General features: G+C 43.4%; 1 protein-coding gene across 10 annotated transcripts in view; it reads left to right on the top strand.

Annotated features, from left to right (window-relative positions):
- plekha6 (pleckstrin homology domain containing A6) overlaps positions 1-13,198 on the top strand; it is a 69,502-nt gene that overhangs the window by 1,478 nt on the left and 54,826 nt on the right. For all 10 annotated transcript variants that reach the window (XM_088337677.1, XM_088337682.1, XM_088337679.1 and 7 more), the window contains exon 2: positions 4,833-4,879. The gene's annotated coding sequence lies outside the window, so the exon portion shown is untranslated. The remainder of the gene's footprint in view (positions 1-4,832; positions 4,880-13,198) is intronic.

Genomic DNA, 13,198 nt, shown 5'->3' with positions numbered 1-13,198 from the left:
CTTGCTTTAATTGACCCCCTGTTTATAATAGTAATCCCGATTGCCAATAATCACAAACTTGGTTTCCAGGTTAAGTTCCACAGGGTTAGGATGGCATGATCAGTTTTTTCATGGTGCTCGGACGCTGATCAATAGCAGATCAGCATTTCCATTTTTATTTAAACCTGTGAAGTTTTACTTGAAATAACTGTCTCTGTTGCCCAATTGGCCCCGCACGTGTGGCGCCAGCTGCAGCTAGTTGACAGATTGGCTCCCTCTCAGTATTTAAACTCTGTCCTGTCAGTCCCCTTTTGTCAGTCCGTCTGCGAATCTCTGTTTTTACACGGCAAGCCCTTTTTCGCCTGTCCCGTTTTTTTGCTCCTGTTGGTCTCCCGCTACGATGTGTTTTGATCTCGACCACGTCTGCTCTCCCGTCCCGAATTACGACCTGTTTTGACCTCGACCAAGTCTGTTCTTCGCCCTGAATAACGATCCGTTTTTGATCTCGACCACGTCTACTTTCCTCTCCTGGCTTTCGACTTGTTTCCGATCCTGACTACTGACCCGTTTTTTCCGTTCCCGACACCGCCACCGTTCGCCACGGAAGTGCCACTTCTGCGTTTAGAGCGACCTGCTCCCCGCGACCAGCTATCTCCAGATCGTGTGTACAATCCTTTCCCTTCTTCCCAATAAAACTGGGACCAACGTACGCAAGTGGGTCCTGTCTCTGTTCTGGTCCTGACAATAACAGTGATTGTTGGCTAAGGGAAGACATTTTGGTGGCTAGCTTGGATTTAGTCACTAGCTGGCATCACTTCCATAGTTATTATTAAATATATCGACAGCTCGTGCTGAGAGCACATACCTTAATGATTAATGTTAGCATTGTGGACACTGTGGTTAGCCGCTAATGCTAATGTATTCGAAGCCGCGCAGCTTTATGGGAAATAACGGTGACTGTTGGCTAGGATGTCTAAAAATAGCAGGCGAGGTTTTGGCGGCGATGGCCACATGCTAGCTAACGCCGAGCTAATCCGGGCCAATTGGTCTCCAGCGGAGCCAAAAGGATTTGATTCAAGCTTTCACGATCGCTTCTCGTCATTGCTGTGTTTAAAGATTTGCGCTTGGGCTTCGATCAGGTTCCGCATTTACATTTTATCAAGACCCTAACCCCCTCGAAACCTCAATCTTAACGTAAAATACCCCAGCACTATATTCCCCACCCTAACACATAACCGTTTTCCCTTTTATTCTTTCGTTTCCTCTTACTTCCCCCTTTTCTCATTTTTTTTACCTGTGACTTTTTCTATTTTTTTAGCTTTTCTTTTTCTATCTTTTGTTTTTTTAGTTTATCTTGTGTTTTTTTCCCTTTTGCTCATTTTCCTTTTTCTTTTTTACTTTTTCAACATTTCCTTCTTTTCTCTTTTTCTGCATTTTTCCTTGTCTCTCCTTTTCTATTTTGATACTTTTGCTGTTTACCTTGTTTTCCCTCTCCCCCCTCTTTTCCCCGTTTTTCTCTTTTTTTTATCGATGTTATTTCTTTTTTTCTTTGGTTTATTGCTGTTTTTAACTTTTTTTAATGCTTGCTTTTGTTCTTCTTTTGCTCTATTTTCCCTTTTTTTCATTTATTTTCTTATTTTTTTTCCTTGTTCTATGTTTTCTACCCTTTTTGACTTTATTTCTCATTCTTGTTGTTTCCTTTTACTCCTAATTCCCCCTCCCCGATGTTTTAAATTCGTTTCACTCTTTTATTGTCTTCTTTTTTTTGCTTTGCCCTTTTTTCTCTATCCCTCCCCCTTCTCCTTCGTTCCTTGTTTTACTTTTTACTTTTTCATATTTTATCAATTTTTCTGTTTTTCTTCCTTCGTTATCCCTCGATATTCCTGTATGTTGCCTCTTGTCCATTTTCTTATTTTTCTCACCCTTTCCATGTCTTCCATTTTTCACTTTCACCTCTTTTCTCCTTTTCTGTAATCATTTGTTTTCTGCTTGTGTTTCCTGTTTTGGGCACCTCATGTTTGTAACAGAGCAGGAAGGCCTAACAGAAGGCCGTCGGCGTCGGGTTTTCGGGGGTCTGAGAGAGAGACAAAGCCCATTAGCGATTCCCCGAGGAGAGCGAAGGGAGGAGGCAAATGCTTAGCGAGCAAAATCTTTGGCAGATGAGGCATCACGGACGGCTTCATCCACTTTGGCCTCTTTGCAGCATCCTTGCCCTCCGCCCCCCTGCGGGGTCCCCCAGGTCCCCCTCCCAGGGCCCTTTATATAACCCGGATTGGTCCGATGCTCTTTCTTGGACTCATCGGATCTCAGGATTACACAAAATCTCGTCGATTAATGGAAGGAATTCAAATGACTTGGAAAGAAAAATCAAAGATGACGCCATTGACATTGTCAGAATAATATATAGGAGCGCTCCCCCTCCTCCTGTTATGTTCACTTTAATATAATATTAAGACACGGTTCAGTCATCCCTTGCTCTATCACTGTGCAGTGAGGAATCGCTTGAAATTTTAATTGAATGGATTTCGCTGGTGACCGAATGAGCCAGTAGGTGGGGCCTAAGATCCACCACCAGTTCAGAATAGGAGCAACTTCTCAAAATGTTTTGTAATCTAGAATATAGAAGGCTTTTATTGTCATAACGCAGAGTGTCAGGAAATTCAAAGCTGCCCCACATATGTCAGGACCGGAACGGAGACAGGACCCACTTGCGTTGCGTTCCTCACAAGTTTTATTGGAAGAAAGAGAAAGGGTTGCTCCCACGATCCGGTGATTGCTGGACGCGGGAAGCACGACGCTCTTCCGTGGCGAGCGATGGCAGTGTCGGGAACAGAAAACGGGTCAGTAGCTGGGACAGGAGCGCAAAAGCGTGGTCGGGGTCGGAAACGAGTCGTAAGCCAGGAGAGGAGAGTGGACATGGTCGGGGACCGAAAGAGGTCGAAAGCCAGGACGGGAGGATAGACGTGGTCAGGATCAAAAATGTCTCGAAGCTGGGGGATAGACAGGAGCAAAGAACAAGTGGGAGTCAGGGTCGAAAAGGCTTGCCTGGTGTTAACTGAGGTTCGCAGACGGACTGACCACAGGGGACAGATAGACGTGGGTTTAAGTAGGGACAGGGAACCAATCAAAGTCCCAGGCAATTGGCGTCAAAGGAGTGGGCACAGGTGAGTCACATCGGTAATCATGACAACATAGTGCACCTGTACACATAAAATTCAAACAGTAGCAATATGCTAAAAGATAGATCTGATTATACACAAGACAAGATAGAAACCCAGTAGGCAACCATTGTGATAACGGCGATCAATGATAAATAGTGGTGGCTTACAGAGTATTGGTTATTTAGCTTTCTAAATGATAAATTTTGATGTTCATTGATATTGGTAATGATTGATCAATCTGAAGGAAGATACAGACACGAAACTAAGGCAACGTTGTTTGATTCTAACGTACTAAGATTTATTTAAAAGGCAGGAAATTTGAACTGACAAAATATTTGAAACTGACACGCGCTTCCACTAATCAATAGATGATTCTGTTGACTACGTTTTTGTCACGGTTGCCTTGGCGCCCAATTGGCCCAGCCCGTGTGGCACCAGCTGCGGCTCGTTGACAAATTGGCTTCCCTTCTATTTAAGTCCAGTGCTCTCACTCTCCCTTTGTCAGTCCGTCAAAGAACCTCTGCCCCGCAAGACGTGGGTTTTGACTCTGTCTGGTTTCGTTCCCGTTTATTTTTGCCCTGTTTATTATTCTCTCCAGTTTTCGTTCCCGTCTAGTTTGTCCTGTTTAATTTCAATATCTTGTTTTGATATGAATCCTCTCTGTCCCGTCCTGTCCGGTATCGACCCCATCTGTCCGATATCTGCTCGGACAGTTGGTACCGATCTCGTTGGTCTCTTCTTGTCATTCCACGCCAGACCGTTGCCTGACGTGCATGACTCCCCATTACCCGTAAAATAAAAGGCTTCTGTGAGAAACGTTACGCATTTGGGTCCTGATCCTGTTCTGGTTCATGACAGCTTTGTGTATTGTTACTTTTTTTTATAGACTGCCAAGATAAGATATATGCCCAAAATCACTAAAAACGGCTGTTCTCTTCGTGAGTTACCTTGGGCGAGGGGCACCACAAGGACCCTGGACGTTTCAAAACCTTTCTTCTCTTGAGTTTCGGTTTGGCTACTTTGCAGATTTTCGCTGCGCGTTGTGTTCTCATTTGTCTTTCACGTGTTTCCTTATTTTATTTTATTTTTTTCGTTCATTGTGTCGTGTATCTTGTCTTTAATTTTGTCGTTTATTTATTCAATGGTATTTATGTCATCTTTTAATGTGTCGTGTAGTTTGTCGCTGGGTGTTTAATTTGTTTATTTCTGTACTTTTGTGTGTATTTTGTCACAACGTCATTTGATTCAAATGAGGGGGCGGGTCAAACCGGCTGAGCTTTTCTCCCATTGGTTGAGCAGTATTGAATGAGCAAAGCACTCGTCAATCAACCAATTGGTGGTGAAAATCTCCGCCGGTTCGACCCGCCCCCTCGTTCGAATAACATTTTGTAGTGACAAAACACAAACAAAAATAAGTACAGAAATAAATAAATGCCATAAAGCATAAGTAAATGAACAAATCCCATGTATTTCATAATTATGGGGTGATTTATTGATGATTGGATTGATTTCATTAGCAGTTTTAAAGCTATTTATTGATTCTTTCATTTATTTAGAGATGGCAGGATGCTTTCTCCATAGATGGGAGTGAGCAAGAAGGGGAAGGGCAAGGGCCGGTCCGATCGTTCCTGGAGACGGTTTCAAATTTCTCCTCTTTGCTGACAGGACCTCTCATTTTTTCTCTTTTCTCAGACTGGAAGAAGGCAGGAGAAACTTCCACTCCAGTGAAGCCACGCAAGGTAGGCAGAATAGCTCCTGGATTTCTTTCTTTTCTTCTCATAGTATATTTTTCTTTTTGGGTTGGATTAAGTTTAAAATCTGGCGAGGGCTGATGAGACTTGCGAGAAGTTTGTGAAGTAACCGAAATGGTATTTGAAAGTGTCATCCTCTCGTGCGTTTCCACCTCAGATTAGCTTTAGCATCTTGCTCCGGCTTATGCTAGGCTGCAGGTGGACATCGAGCTCGCCGAGAAGTTTGTAATGGGTTTCTGGGTGGTTTACAGTGTTCATGCATACCTCGAGTTACATCTCTAAGATGCCTGTCTTCTATTGGTCCAAGCCATAAACAGTTGAATTACCTCCCATAATGCCTTTCTCTTTATTCATTCAGTTCATAATCTAGACATTGCGAGTTAGTGCAGTACAATACTGTATTTTTTTTTACTATAGCTCCGGAGACATGCAGAGATGCTCAAAGGAAAAGCAGAACCGTGATAAGCATGGAAACAAAGCTTGCAAGGATCAATAAATATGAAGAAATCAAGTCACATTTATTTGTATATCCCAAAACGTCTCAGAGTGGTTCACAAGCCACGATGACCCAATTTCCTGATCTAAAACTGTCATTCGGGCCAGGAAAAACCTCCAAAAGCTCAGCATGAAGAAAATAAGAAACCTTAAGATGGGGCCACCGGCACACAAACGTCTATCTTCGCTAAGTTGCAGGATTGTATCCAATCTGCAATTGAAACTAATGTTTGAAATAAGAAGAAATGGAGGGAATTTTCTGAGGGCGTGGCAATCATCGATGATTAAAGTTTTCATATGAATACACTGTCTCCTCCCTCCTCTGCATCCACCTGCTACTCTGCCGAAGCAGCTCAAGTCACAGCTAAGATCAATCAAATGCAGTTGTTCCTATCAAAAGGAAATAAAGGCCCTGTTTGCAGGCACATCTTGAAAGTGTTTTTATTTTCTTATGGTCTCCCTGAACTGCAAATGGCTGCGGTACAACACATAGCTCAAATAGGAAACGCACTTTTTGCGCCGCTATCAGGAATGACAAGATGGGGTACGTTGGCTTTGCTTTCATAGACAAAGAGAAAGAATTTGCCGGCTTCTTTTTTGAAAAGGCCGTTTATCACCGAGCGCTCTCCAGGTTCACCGAGTCTTCTGTTTTTGATTAACCGTCTGAGGTCCGCCACCTGGGTTCGATCAAACACGAGGAGTCGGGTTAGCCGAGCGGCAGCCCAGGTCAACAAACACACTGGCGTTCCTGAGTCTGGACTTTGAGAGGCTGCCGATTTCCCTCGATGTTCAATAAATCTACAATCGGTCCAGGTTTTACTTATTCTCCTGTTTTTGACTCTCTCTCCTGATCTTGACTGTTTTCTATCATCTGCATTCAATAAAACCTGAGGTTAGCCGGGTTGGCCAGGACAGCTCAGGGACCCAGATTAGGTCAACAAACACACTCACAAAGTAACAAGGTCTTAAAACTACGATATTGGCCCTTACTTATGACCTCATTTATAATATTGTGCATAGAAATGGGAAACTACCTATCAAATAACCCTTAAACAGAATAAGTACAAAAAGAAACAATTAAAGAACCCACACGTAACCTATTTATAGAGGCGAAACTTTAGTTTCTGTCACGGTTGCCATGATGCCCAATTGGGCCTGCCCGTGTGGCACAAGCTGCAGCTCGTTGGCAGATTGGCTTCCCTTATGTTTAAGCTCAGTGCTCTCACTCACCCTTTGTCTGTCCGTCAACGAACCTCTGCCCCACAAGACGTGGGTTTTGACTCTGTCCGGTTTCTTGCCTGTGTTAGCTGTCCGGTATCATTCCCGTCTATTTTTGTCCTGTTTAATTTCGGTATCCAGTTTTGATATCAATCCTGTCTGTCCCGTCCTGTCCGGTATCGACCCCATCTGTCCGATATCTTCTCGGGCAATTGTTATCGATCTCATCGGCCTCTGGCTTCCTGTCATTCCACGCCAGCCCGCATCCTAACGTGCACGACTGCCCCATTTCCCATAAAATAAAAGGTTTGTGTGAGAAACGTCACGCATTTGGGTTCTCCTCCAGTTCCGGTTCATGACAGTTTCATAATTCGATCAGCTATCAAACTGGTCAATCCCTTGCTGTATTGCGGTCAATTTATCACAGTTTTGCTACTTTGCGTTTTTTATTGTGCATTTTCTTCTGCCTTCTCTTTGGCTAAACAGAAGAAGATGCTTTCTTTCGTTAACAATTCGAACTTCTCCACCTGCTAAAATTGCCCTAAGGCCACATAGGGCTTTTTGGCGCCCCCTAGTACCTCCTTGCCGCGTTTTAAAAATGATAAGGAAAAAGTAGGGGGTGTCTGTAGGACCAAAACGGAAGGTAAATGCAACTGTCAATAACGTCCACTTGGTAGCAGCAAAATATCATGTAAATAGAGGGGATCAGGTCCCTAAGCCATACAGTTGTGCAATAACACAGCAAGATCATTTGTTTAATTGTTTTTTTTCTTTTTTTCTTTTTCGTCTTTTCGGGTGGCACAACAGTTCAATACATCGAGTGGGCAAACAAGTCACTTTCGTTTTGAGGTGGGGTTCTCAAACTATTGTCCTAAGTTTGTGACCCCTCGATTTAGCCCATTCTTTGTGCTTCGTTGCAGTGTCACGATATCATCTCACTCGAAGCGAGGGCGTTTATACGCCGAGTCTGTCAGAGACCAAAAACAGAGACAGGACCCACTTGTGTTTGTTTTACTCAGCTTTATTTTAGAAGGAGTAAAGGGCTTGCACCCACGATCCGGTGATCGTCGGTCACGGATAGCAGATCGCTTGGAACGCGGAAGTGGCGAGCGAAGGCAGCGTCGAGAGCGGGGAAAGAACAGGTGGATGGCCGGGACGGTGGAGCAGAAACGTAATTGGGTTCAGAAAACGAGTCGGCGCCAGGGAATCAAACGCGAATCAGGACAGGATTGAGTCAGGGTCGAAAAGTGTTTGCCTAGCGTGCGGCTGAGGTTCGCAGACGGACTGACAATAGCTGACAGGAAGACAGCGCCAAAGGAGCAGACTCAAGTGCCCCGCATCAGTAATCATGACAGAGTAATTTTTTTCAATCCATTATCCCAAAAATGTGAAGGCGGCGAGACAGTTTACATGACTAAAGTAATCGCCCCCACCCTCGCGTCTTACTTTCTCCCTCTAACGAAGTCAAAAGCATTTTGTGTCTCGTGTTAGGGGTCGGAGATAAAGTTCCAAAGCAAATCTCGCTTCTTGTTTACAAGAAGAGGCTTTTGCCCCGAGTCTTTTCGCGGAACTCGCAGGAGATTTCCAGAAGAGAGCGTCACGGGGTCTTGGCCCTGGGGGCGGCATTGACTCAGGAGGTAGAGCGCTCGTCTTGGGATCAAGAGGTCGCAGGTTCGATTCCCGGCTCCTCCGTGTTATATGTCGAAGTGTCCTTGGGTAAGACACTGAATCCCTAATGCCCCTAATAAGCAGGTAGTTGCCCTGCATGGCTGCATGGCCGCTATTGGTGTGTGAGCGTGTGAACGGGTAAGTGTGAAGCACATTGTAAAGCGCTTTGGGAGGTCTTCATTGATTCGTCGACATCTCCAGCATGGCCCGAAAGGGGAACCCGCAAACGTAGACGATTTTAGACCGATTGACAGATAAGGAATCAGTATGGAATACAGAACAAGGAAGTTTATGGGAGCCTCCGAATTGCAAAGCATCAAATCGAAGACAACACAGGCTAGAGGAAATCTAATGCCGCAACACGGACGAGATGGAACTGAACACAACGTGAAAGTCAGAACACAAACTGATAAAAAGGATGCAGGGACATATGGACGCGTGAATAGAATTACATCCTCTTCCCCGCCATTCAGCTCCAACAGAACTAAACATGAAAGTGAGAAAAGGCAGGACATTCTGGAACACAAACTGGCCCACAGTGTACAAAACATCAAAAAGGACTCAGGGACGTATGGACGCGTGGGTAGAAAGACACCATGTCCCAGGACCCATTTGCTCTAACAAAACAAAACATGAAATGCAGACAAACAAAAACACATACACGCACACAGACAGGACGGAAAAGTCACACAAACCCGCTGAAATGGCACAGAAACAGTAAAGGAAGACAACGCGGGATATGGCGAAATACCCATTGGTTCTAACTGCACAAAACATGAACGTAAGACGACAAAAGATAAATTTCCACACGTGGACAGAACAATGGGAGGCCAAGATGTCAAGTACATAAAATATTTTTAGAAGTATTGAACAAAATCAGGAAAGAAAGACAATGCAGGATCCCAACTGGTTCTAACTGCAAAAAACATAAAACGAAACATTTCCCATGTGGACAGAAAAATGACATTGCTTCAATGAAAACACCACGACACACAATGCAGGGACACTGAACAGAAACATGAAAGTAAGACAACGCGGGACAATTTGGGACACTTAATTGCTCCAACTTAATAAAACATGAATGTAAAATGAGGCAGGCTATCTTGGATCTTTCACGAAAAATCCACAAACAAATGAGCGCTATCTGAAGCAAGATGATGCAGGTTATGTTGGGAGAATCACTAGCTCTAACTGAACGAAACATGAAAGTAGGACATCACGAAGTACGAACTCAGACGTAGGTACAACACTGTCGGACCGGAGTGCCGTGACGGCGAGACAATTAAATACGGACTTTGATGATACATCACAGAACATGAAAGTCAGGAAAGTATAGAACATGACAGTTTCACCTCCAGCTTGCAATTTGTCCTTTTTATGGACGTTCGTTTGAACATTGGAGGGACACGTGGGCATGGAAATAAAAGAAAACGAAAAAGCTGAGTGCGGCGTTTCTCTCTCGGCCTCGGGAAAAAGGGAGTGAGAGGTGGGGGTGAGACAGGTGAGGACATGATCAGGAGGGAGAGACGGGAAGTCCGAGGAGGACAAGCCCCGCCCCTCTTGTTTAGCCCCTCCCCTCCCCTCCTGTTCTGTTGCCTTCTTCTTCTGGTGTCCCGGTCCTCGAAGGAGGATGCTCAAGTTCCGTGTGGACAAAAGATTCAGGTAGGGCGAGGCCATTTTCTAGGGGGAGAGGCTTCGGGTGAGGCGCGGGAAAAAAAGATCCAAGTGGGGGGGAGGCGGATGGGGGAGGGGGGTCGCCGGGCTTGTAGGTCAGAGAGGACTGCAATGCAGCACCAATCAAACGTCGTTAGCTTCCCTGCTAGCCGGATGGGAATTCCCAGCGGGACATTTTTCCAGAAATCCATTGACGGGATCACGTGTGTCTTGCCGTGGACGAGGGGGGGGGGGAGTCTTCTTTTATTCTTGCTTTCTTTCATGTCGGGATTCATTTTCATATTTCATATTTTATTTATGGAATCTTCATTGTATTTAATGAGTTATTTTTATTTCTTTTTGAGTTTTTCAGGGGGGAGGTAGTTTTTGTCAGGGGTCCCGACTATGTTGGAATTATCAGATATGATTTTTGAATATTAAAGCCTTCTTAATTTGGCTCATTTATTTTGTTTTTACTTTATTTAATTAATTTTATTCATATTTTTAATTTGGGCAGCACAGCGACGCAGTGGTTAGCGCTTGTGCGGCACAGTTCATGTCTTGGGAACCTCCTGCGTGGGTTCAAATCCAGCTCCAGACTTCCTGTGCGGAGTTTGTATGTTCTCCCCGTGCTTGCGTGGCTTTCCTCCGGGCACTCCGGTTTCCTCCCACATTCCAAAAACATGCATTTCAGGTGAATTGGCCTGTCCAAATTGTCCCTAGGTGTGAATGAGCGAATGAGTTGTCTGTCCCCGTGTGCCCTGCAATTGGCTGGCAACCAGTTCAAGGTGTCTCCTGCCCACTGCCCGATGATTGCTGGGATGGGCTCCAGCACCCCCGCGACCCTACTGAGGATAAGCGGTGTAGCTAATGAGATGAGATGAGATGAGATATTTTTAATTTATTATTTTTATTGCATTTTTAATAAATAATACTTTCAGTAGTATTTATATATACAATTTTATTTAATTTAACCTGTGACTCTTTTTCACAGAATGATTATAATAATATTTTATTCCATTTCATTTGTGTGTCCTTTTTTAATTTTATCATTTATATTTTTCTTAAATCTGCTGTATTCATTTTTTTTACTTTAATGATATTAAATCCTCCTAAAATTTATTTGTGTTTTAAATTTCATCTTACGTTGATGATATTTTTATAGTATTTCAAATGTATTTTATCATATTTGAATTTAATTTAATTTTTTTTTTATTTTCTTTGATTGATTTGTTAATATTAAATTTACAATCTCAAAGGTGAGACCCACCAGGAAAAGTATGTGTGTGTCTGTGTGTGGAGTCAAACTTCGGAACAATCTAAAATGAAATGAAATGATCTGCATTTATATAGCGCTTTTCAAGTCAATGACTTCCCAAAGCGCTTCACAATGTGCTCCACATTTCCCAATAGCGGCCTTGCAGCCATGTAAGGCGCTAACCTGCTTATTGGGGGTATTAGGGGTTCAGTGTCTTACCCAAGGACACTTCGACATGTAACACAGACGAGCCGGGATTTGAACTGGGATCTCTTGATCCCAAGACGAGCGCTCTACCTCCTGAGCTAATCTAGAGATCAAACAATGTCCAACTATTCACGTGTTCTAATTTAAATTAAAAAAAACATTCCTGGCTGAATACAGAGATTAAAAAAATGGGTTATGAGTGAAACGAGAGATTAGGAATAGTACATTTAGAACTATGGTTAACTTTGTTGTTATTGTTGCTATATTTATATCATAACTGTTATTATTAATATTATTACAATTGTTGTTATATCATTGGTGTGTTTAATAGGGAAGATGAAGGGGTAGGGAAAATAAGCATTTGCTTCTTACTACCCCTTTTCAAACATACTATGTAACATTATTTTGTTGTTGAGTTATTGTTTTTGTTCCGTTTTTATTTTAATGTTCGAAATAAAGTTCTCATTCATTCATTAATTATCTGTTCGGATAAAACCTAAAAATAATACAATTGCTATTCTATTTTTGCCGCCGTGCTGCCCATGGATATACCTGTATATGTAAATATATATATATATATATATATATATATATATATCATCTCATCTCATTAGCTGCACCGCTTATCCTTAGTAGAAATGCTTCTCTTTATCTGTAAAAAATACAAAAATAAGATAGTTTCCCATTTCTCTGCACAATATTATAAATAGTCACATGCCATAAGAAGTCTGTATTTAACATGAGCTAAAAACTGAAAACAACTCGGAAAAATTAGATCCCCCCAAAAGTATCCGGTAGCGGGCTGGATTTCCTTTGACCGTCACGTTATCGGATGATTCCGCGCCTATTTAGCTTGCCGTTCACTTCATTAGCAGCTGGCGCTACGCTATATGGTTTCTAGGTTAAGCGCCGTCGGCACTTCCTGACGCCCATCCCGGAAGTGCGTGCTATTATTAGGAGCAGAAACCCATGATTTCTACGCCCCTCTTTCCATTCCTTCACGATCGCAATAAAAAAGCCTCCATAACTAGGAGAACCAGATAAATGGATACCAATTGCAGGAGCAAAATTGCTTGAAATGATATTTGTTTGGCGAGCGATGGCAGTGTCGGTAACGGAAAAACGAGTCAGTAGCAGGAGAGCAAAAACGTGGTCTGAAACGAGTTGTAAGCTAGGAGAGGAGAGTAGACGTGTTCAGGATCAAAAACAGGTCGAAGCCGGGGGACAGACGGGAGCACAAAACAGGTGGGAGTCAGGGTGGAAAAAGGCTTGCCTAGTGTAAACTGAGGTTCGCAGACGGACTGACATAAGGGGACAGATAGGAGTGGGTTTGAATAGGGACAGAGAGCCAATCAGAGTACGAGGCATTTGGCGCCAAAGGAGCGGGCACAAGTGACGCATATCGGTAATCATGACAAGCGCAGGGTTCCCGCAGATCCTTAAAAAGTCTAAAAAGTAAGGCATTTCAATGTCTTGAATCCCATTTTCAAAAGTCTCAAAATATGAACACATGAATGAGATTTAGATTTGTCTGACTCAAAAACATTCACCGATTGACTTAGGCGGCAACACGGCGTGAATATAATGTTGGAAATATCAAAACGGTGATGTGCTTTCAGTCGGACGCGTGTCTTAGGTCTACCCGCAATACACATAGGGACCTTTAGTTTGGACCGTGCCCTCAAAGTGGACATTTCATGAGAAATGGCTGTCCGAACAACGTTTTTCGCCATGGCTGAAGGCTGTGCCTGTCAGGACAAGAACGGAAACAGGACCCACTTGGTCATGTTTCTCACAGTTTGATTGGG

This window comes from Urocampus carinirostris, chromosome 6 (assembly GCF_059441175.1).
Source record: "Urocampus carinirostris isolate Australia breed hairy pipefish chromosome 6, RoL_Ucar_1.0, whole genome shotgun sequence".
Taxonomy (NCBI): domain Eukaryota; kingdom Metazoa; phylum Chordata; class Actinopteri; order Syngnathiformes; family Syngnathidae; genus Urocampus; species Urocampus carinirostris.
Note: the sequence above shows the minus strand (reverse complement) of the source record. Positions and strands in the feature narration are given on the sequence as shown.